Genomic DNA, 8,459 nt, shown 5'->3' on the forward strand with positions numbered 1-8,459 from the left:
ACCTCAGCCAAGCTCCAAATCAGCAAGATTAGGAATAAAAGGTTCTGAAGTGGGCTACTAGCTGGGAACCATCCATTCTCCCTCAGCTGTGCAAAGATCATGAACAGTTAAATAACTTGAGTGCCTGAGCACTGTTTCTCAAGCAGAGAAGCCACAGAGGAGTCCAAGTGCCATTGATGTCATCATGATATTTTGCCTTTTCTTTTATATACTTTTAATATATATCTTTTATATAGGTTTTATGTCTCCTCAGTGCTCTTAGTATGCATACTTGTAAGTCCTTAAGTCCGACAACTTTACACAGTCCTAGTATTCTGTTAAGCCAGGAGACCAAATATCCTAGAGGCTTCACAGTTGGAGGCTGGAAAGCCCTACACTATCCTGAGAAACCAAGGTCCTCTCTAGAACACATCCTGTAAACTAAGATTAGGCCCATCCAGGGGGGAATTCCTTGGGATGGGGGGATATCACGCTATTCATTCAAGCCTCTCATTGGGAAATCTTTGTTAGATATGCTAATTTGCAAGGTCTATAAATTGTATACATGATCTATCGTGTGTGTGCGTTTCGGCACGTTCCACCTTGGCAAAGTGGTGCACCATAAGGATCCTTGTTAAATACCGAGATAAAAACCCCTTTTCCCTTAACTGTGTCTAGCTCTTAATTTTTAAGACCAGGAAAAGGCATCACCATGACATGAGACACTTAAGGAATTATCGTAAAAGTGTATGAGTGACTTGCAGAAAGAAAATAAATTCCAGACCACAGGGGCAGGAGAACCTGGTTCAACCATGGATTGTGGAAAGTGGTCTGGGCCATTCATGAGAGATTTTTTCTTTCTTCCACTCCTGGTAGATGGCATGAGCAATCAAGTGCATTGATCATTGCCTAGGCGTACAAAATCTAAAACTTAAGAGAAGATGGTGTGGTGGTGTGATGGTATGTGGGTACTGAGATTTAAAATGCTGCAGTTAAAAGGAGAACCTCCGAGGAAAGTGGGAAGTGATACAGCAGACTGAAAATAAAATACTTGGAAGAGTGCAGACTCAAAGACAGAATAAAGGGATTTAAGGTGTTGACATCATGTGCACTTCAGTTATCAGAAAAAAAGCTACAAATAAAAGCAAGCATTCCTTTGTAACTTTTGCTTTTCTTTGGCAGCAAAGACAGAAAAGAAGCCTGACTCTCAATTGCACTGGGGGAAAAAGACCATCTGATTGTATTCCCCTCTTAAGAAATTAAGCTAACAAGGGATTTAGATTTGAAAGGAAGAAAGACGATCCTCTTTACTTTCAGATTAAATACCTAACAATGGCACTTCTGCCCAAAGTGCTTAAAATCTAAGGAAGTGCTCATGTGTACACTAAATCCAAAGGAGTTAGGTGTTGAAGGATGAAACTGCACAGGCCTGGTGAACACCAGCAGTCAGGTTCCCCCTCCTCCTTGAAATCTCTCTCCTCCCACTTGCCTTTTCAGCTTTGATGTGAAATCACCATTTCCAGGATGTGTTCTTGGACGCTCACAATCTGATTTGGGGGGGAAATCCTCCCTCCATGATAAGCTGTTTCCATGGGGATTAAATATTTCATTTTCAGTTTTGTGCTGAGAGCTTCTGTAGAATATTTACTTGCCAGTTTTCATGCTGCTAAAAAGATAAGGAAAATATCACCATGACAGAGGTCAATCTATGCTCCCTCTATTTAGAAGATACTAGTTGGGGTAAAGTATGGCATATCAAAGCTGCTTGATTCTTTATGAAAAATCCAAGCATGTTCTCATTATGGAATAATCTCAAGACATAAATGAATGAGAAATATCAAGAGATCAATTTGAATAGGTTCAAGTTTCCCAGTCCCTATTAGCATTCCAGAGGAGCCTGTAAAAAAAACCAGCCCCCTAAACCCAATCTGTCTGGAGAGCAATCTGAAAACTGATACTAATAACTTATCTAACCAGGGATTTCTCATTTGCTTTTTATTGTATTAATGATAAATGGCCCCAACCTGAATTCTGCAGGTGTGCAAGATCCCCAGTGAAGCCACCAAGAGTTTACCAGAGCAGGGGAGTGACGCCTCTCAGTTGCACCTTTGATATCTGGAGTCACTCCACCTGTGCTGGGGAAGACTGAAGAGTCGGGGCCATATCCTTCTATACTGACAGAAAAGCTCCTAAATTGTTCATAACTTTGCAGTCTCACTTTACTATTAAAAAATACATCTTTGATGCAGGTTTTCCTCTGCTTACTAGAATACAAGACCACTTATGAAAGCAGTGTGTCCCATGGAATACTTAGTCTTATCACCTCACTGCAAAACAGGTATTTGTGGCAGGGCTGTGGTCTGGCTCCATATCTGCCTATTAGGTCAAGTCTGAATTGAGACTAAATTCTCATATCTTGGGCATCTCCTTCACATGTTTCCAAACCTAGTCATTGAAAACAGTTGTGAAGTCTGTGGGGTAAATTCTCCTTTGCTCTTGTCTCCTCAGATGGGCCATCTGAGAAGTCTAATTAGCATCCCAGCATCCCACTCTCAGAGCAGTGTCCTGTTGGGAAGCATGGATCTAAATGGCACAGTAAGAGCAGGCAACTAAGCCCTGCAACAGTCTGAAGTGGAACAGTTTTGGCACAAGTGATGCCCAAATGCATCCTTCTTCAAGGCAACTCTGCAATGCAAGTGCTGTTGCTTGTGCAATGCCTGGATGAACTCTACTTAAAAATGATGATGTGGGACTCCATCAGACTAAAAATCCCTCCATCAGAGGGATTTGTCATCATCCTGGAGCTGATCAAACAGTGGTCAGAAAAGTTTGGGTTCTTTCCTCCAGAAGTACCATTTTCTGTTGAAAAAGAGTGAGTATGTGTGTGTGTGTGTTTGGGTGGGAACCCTCAAACCAGGTTTCAAGAATTCTCCTGCTTTCACTAGATACTTCTAGCACTTTTAACCTCAACATTTTCCAGGGGTAAAAACCCACAGAAGTTGACAACAGCAACATCTACAGAGATCCCCCTGGATGTCTAACTCCCTTCTTTCACATTAAAAATGGGGAAAATACTGAAAGGTGTTTTCCAAACAGCTGTGATAGTGAGTAATGTGCAAGGAATATGGGACTTGAACAGAGAAAAGACTTGTTTACTTATGCCCTTCCCTACATCTGCCTGTCTGGAAAGCCAACTGCGCTGTCTGTCCACCTTTTTGCTGTCAGATAACACTAGCTCTAAGTTAGACAGTAAGATGCTGGAATTGGACACTGAAGAGTAAATAAGGCCACATGAGATAATTGGAGTGTCAAGGAGAATGGAAGGGAAGATCCTTCCTTCCAGCTGTTTTGTTTTGTGTTGGCTCATTCATTTAGTGATTTATAATTTGTTGCTGGTGAAGCAAACCAGAGCTGCTGCCCATTGCTGCCACATGAAGAACAATGGGGAAAAACTCCCTCTGTAGTCTGACTTTGACACAGACCTTCCCACTGCTGCTTCTCTGGTCCAAAAACATTTGCAACACACTGATTAAAGGCTGAATTTGACACTGTCTTTCCTTTTAAAGAAACTTTAAAGCCACGTCTTTCTATTTAGCAAGTATTACTACTTTGAAGAATTTGGTTCTCAAATTCAGCTTGTAAATTAATCTCACCATTTCCCCTCAATCCCTGTTACCAGCTGGAGTAAAATATCCACACTGTTTTCTTGATTAAAAGATTGTTGCAATCAGCAATGAATGAACAACTGTTCACGAGGGTAAAATTGAAACGATCCCTGATGTGAGCACATGAGCTGTTACAAATTTTTCCATGCTGAGCTTTCAAAATAATTATAGTAACCCTGCATAATTCGGCCTAGTTTTTATTGTATTCCACATCAAACTAAAACCAATAACAGCTATTTTTAAAATAGCAGTATTCCTTCAGTACAACTCACCCAAATAGAATCAGTTCCTGAAAAGAAAGTGCATTTTCTGCAAAGAAATACAATGTGATTTTCAGCTGCACAGAAAATTGGCCCATGGATGCAGTTCTCTCTGGTGCCATGAATAACAGGCTTTACTGTCAGAGATTCACCTTGTTAAAGATAGTGGGTATTTCACACCTAATACATCAGTGACAGCCCAAACCTTCCAGTTGCTCTAGGTCTACACCTTGGAGAAATAAATGCTTCTGTTTCTTCAGCTCTGTTCTTCATCTTGCAAACAAAATCAGCTCTACCATCCACCTCCCAATAGCCTCACGGTATATCCTTACAATTCACAAAAAAAGGGATCACATTAGGGGCCCATGTCCTAATATTTGTCAGGACAAAGAAAAGGAATCAAGAATTATATAGCAAAGGAGAAAGATTGAATTAGGCTGAATTTAAATAGACATAAAACACTGCCAGATGCAATTGTTCAGGTTAATGCTCAATTGGACAAAAGTCAGAAGCCCTAGAAAATAATTAAAAGACTTTGGACTGATGAGCATTGAGTTTGGGGAACAGGAATACAGGAATGGGAACTGAAGGAGGTAATCTTCTTATTATGCTACTAAACTGTTGGTGGAATTACTGGGTGAAAGCCCAAGTTATGAACTGATGCCATGAATATTTGCCATTAAGAGGAAATTTTGTCCCTCTGAAGTTTACCCTAGCAGTGACTGACAGTACTTGAACAACCTGCTGCAAACTTAAGCTAGAAAGTTTTCACAAAAGAAATAGGGCAAGACAGTTTTTATCATTAGAACCAATCCCTGGTGGAAGGGCTGGATTGTCTCACATTTGTGCTTTTGTATGGAGAAAAGATCTGAAAAAACCCCACAGGTTTTGACTTTAAAATAGGAGAACTTGGTAAAAGGATAATATGAAATACAATGTTGTTCCTTCCTGAAAGACTTCCATTTTGAAATAGGTTTTTGTCTTCTACCAGCTACAGAATTAAAGCTTTTGGGGTTCCAGACTCCCACATAGAGAAAGATTCCTGAAATAATTATTATGGCAAAGCCCAGGGCTGCTCAGCAACATGGTTCAATCCACCTCTGTCCAAGCTGATGAAAACTTTTGGAGCAGGTGCATTGTTCTGTGGACTCCTTATTGTCATAATAGAAAAGCTGCAAAGACATTTCTTTAAGCTGAGCAATAGTTATCATACTAAAGTTATCAAATTAGTTATAAATTCTTTCATTACATTTACTAAAATAATTTCCATTGTGAAGAGATCCATTTCAGGTTTGAGGAATTGGGCAAAGAGGAAATGTGAAGAGATTCCCCTGCAATTCCATACATCCTGTGGGGTAGTGTGGATGATTGCAGTACATGAGCTAGTCTGCACAGCTCTTATTGTCCCCAGCTTGAGACATCCAGGGAATGAGATTTTATTAACGAGCTAGCTGAACTTTAAAGGTAGTAATATGAGCTTAACAGGGACAGTTGTGAAAACTCAGTCAGGTTTTTCCTCCAGTCTGAAATACACACAGAGATCTATGGGAGGTTTCCCAGTTGGATTGTTCAGTTGTCAGTGAACATGCAAAGGAAGAATTACCATCACCATGAAGCACACACTGATGTTTTACAGAATCAGAACTCAAAATGAGACCAATACAGTCTGTCCAGTAACTCCTTAGCAGACATAGTGTGAAAGCATTCACACTTGCTTATCCATGATGAGACAGACATGGTCTCTGGATCAGATGGGATTCCTGGGGATTTTCAGCTCTGTGTCAGACCCTACAGGCCAGTCTGCCATACTCTCCACAGGCTTCGAGGAGCTAAGACAAGCTCCTGAATGTGGATTACAATGTCGACACAGTGTGGGTCCCATCCTGAAACTATTCAAACCCAAGAGGCAGCAGAGAGATGCTGCAGCCTCAAGGTGCTTGGTCAGAGCCTGGAGAGGACTGAATTTTTCAGATTAGTTCTTGTCGCAAAAAAAAGCGGGTAACTCAGCTCTCCTTGCTTTTTAGCCTCTGTCCCTCCTGAAACGAGAGCCCTCCCTTTTCCTGGATGATCCAAAAGCAGGCGAGCGAGGACACGAAGTGGAGAGTCCTGTAACAACAGCTACTGCCTGCGGCAGCTTGCGGCCGGCTCCCGGCACAGGGCAGCTCCCCGTGCCTGGAGGCCAGAACAAGCCCGAGGTGTTAGTGGTCACTGGAGCTGTCTGGGGCCAGACCAAATAGCAAAATGTTCACACACGCAGTGGCACCACTGACCTCCAGACATGCACACTAAGATACCACTCAAGTTCTGTACAGAATATATGACACAGCCTGGTCCCTGTGCCACGCAGTGTGAGCATCACAACCCTTGTTCTTCCATGCTCCCAAACTTGTTTCTTCATGCCAACTTGGTGCTTTGGCCAGTTTAATATTTTAGTTTATTCAGTGTGACATTGTAAGACTCTGCTGGTTTTGGCTGAGATAATTTTTTTTCGTAGTAGCTGGTGTGGGGCTAAGGTTTTGATTTGTGCTTCAAGAAGTATCGATAATTTAGGGATGTTTTCCTAGGATCCTAGAATCATTAAGGTTGGAAGAGAACTTTAGATCATCAAGTCCAACCGTCAAGCCAACACTATCACTGTAACCCCTACACCACTAAAGCTTATGTCCCAGCTCCAGATCCAGATGCCTCTTAAAACACATTTCAACACCTCTTTCATTACTATTGAGCAGTGCTTACACAGAGTCAAGGCCTTTTCTGCTCCCCACCCCACTAGTGAGAAGGCTGGGGGGTGCTACAAGAAGTGAGAAAGGACTGTGACAGAGGACACCAACTGGCCACAGAAATATCCTGTATGGTGACACTCTCAGCATAAAGCTGGGGGCAGATGGAAAGGGCGGGTGTTCAGTGTGATGGTGTTTGTTTTCTTCAGTTGCTGTTATACTGGGGATGGCTGAATACCTTCTTGACCATGGGGAGTGGTGAATGAATTTATTAGTTTGTTTTGCTTGTGGAATGTCATCATTTATGACTGGTGAGGACCATTATGCTGTTGACAGGGGAAATTTTTTTTTCGACTCCTTCTCGTGGTGGGACTAAGAAAGCACCTTGGGACTAGCAAGAGTCAGGGGGGAAAGATTGCTCCCTGGTAACTGGAGCAAAGGGATTTTGTAGAAGAATGTGGAGTAATTTACTTAGTTACTCTGAAAAAACCCACCTGACATCTATATTTGATACCAGAAAGCTGATGCCTGACATTTTTGAAAGAACTGGCCAAAGTATCTTAGATGATAATATATACATAATCTAATCTAATAACAATCTATTTTCTTATCCCTGTTTTTTGACTCCTTTGTTTCACCATCTGTTTTCACTGCAAGCTGTAACAAATTCCCTGCAATCTTTCTGCCATAGAACAGAGATAGCATAAGAGATAGAATAATAACAGTCTCAGACTAAACCAAAGGTTCTTCTCTCACAGAAACAATTTTTCCCAAGGCTATTATCGTGTTTGCAAACTCTGCTAACCATGTTGAAATTAGATTGCAATTCTTTTTGCAGAAAGAGATATCTGTAGCACATAGGGCATTTGCAACAATGCTACTAAAAATAAGAGCATGGTCTGACAGAGCATTCAATTATTCATGTGCTCACAAGCACAGGGCAGGCAGGCTCACAGCCTTCAGAGCTGTATCAAAGACATCTCCAGTACTGCCTGGCTCTGATGCCCAGTGCAGTGTGTGCTGGATGCATGGCACCCTTCTGCTAAGGAAGGGTCCGAGTTTTATTTAACAAAAAGCAATGGAAGTCCAAGGGGGAAGATCCTCTAAGAAAGCTGCCTCTGCTACCAGACTTCATGGCTTGCTCCTGCAGGCCCTGAGGCTGCCATCACCATGCCAGCTCCTTCCTCTCAGGGAAGAGTCTCTTAGGGGACTCATGAAACATTTATTTTGCATCCATGCCATTCTGTGCACTTTTCTGTCCCAAGCTATAAAAAATGCAGCATGCCTCCCTCCCTTCAGTTAAAGGGAATGGTTTTGCAGTCAGCTGATTAACCTTTTCTTCCCTGCCCTTCACTTGGAGATGTGCCCCTGCAACTTCACCTTAGCTCAGAAAGAACCCAAGTGTTAAAGGACACTTGCAGTATGAAAGCGCCTCTGTTGGGTGAACTACAGAAATGACTGGGATCGTAGGGATTTCTGTGAGCACTGAAGCAGTGGCAGGGACACTGAATCTTCAACTAAAGCCTGTGGCATACCTGGTCTTTTGAAATGTGTTTGGGAGAATCTGAGGGAAGGTGGAGATGTCTTCTCTTGGGCCTCTGAAATGCTGTTTATCTTGGGTCCATCTTGCTGATAGTAAGATGAGGCACCAAGTTTTGTCATTCTGCATTTGCCCTCCTAAAGGGAGATTAATTGAAGGACCCAACAGGACCTACAGGGAGCTGGCAGGTGGGATATGGATGGGTCTCCTGGGACCCACAGGGTGAGCAGCATGAACCTTTACAGATAGAAAGTAGGCCTTGGTGATTTGAAAGGCTGTAGTTCACCAACTGAAG

This window comes from Corvus cornix, chromosome 7 (genome assembly GCF_000738735.6).
Source record: "Corvus cornix cornix isolate S_Up_H32 chromosome 7, ASM73873v5, whole genome shotgun sequence".
Lineage (NCBI taxonomy): Eukaryota > Metazoa > Chordata > Aves > Passeriformes > Corvidae > Corvus > Corvus cornix.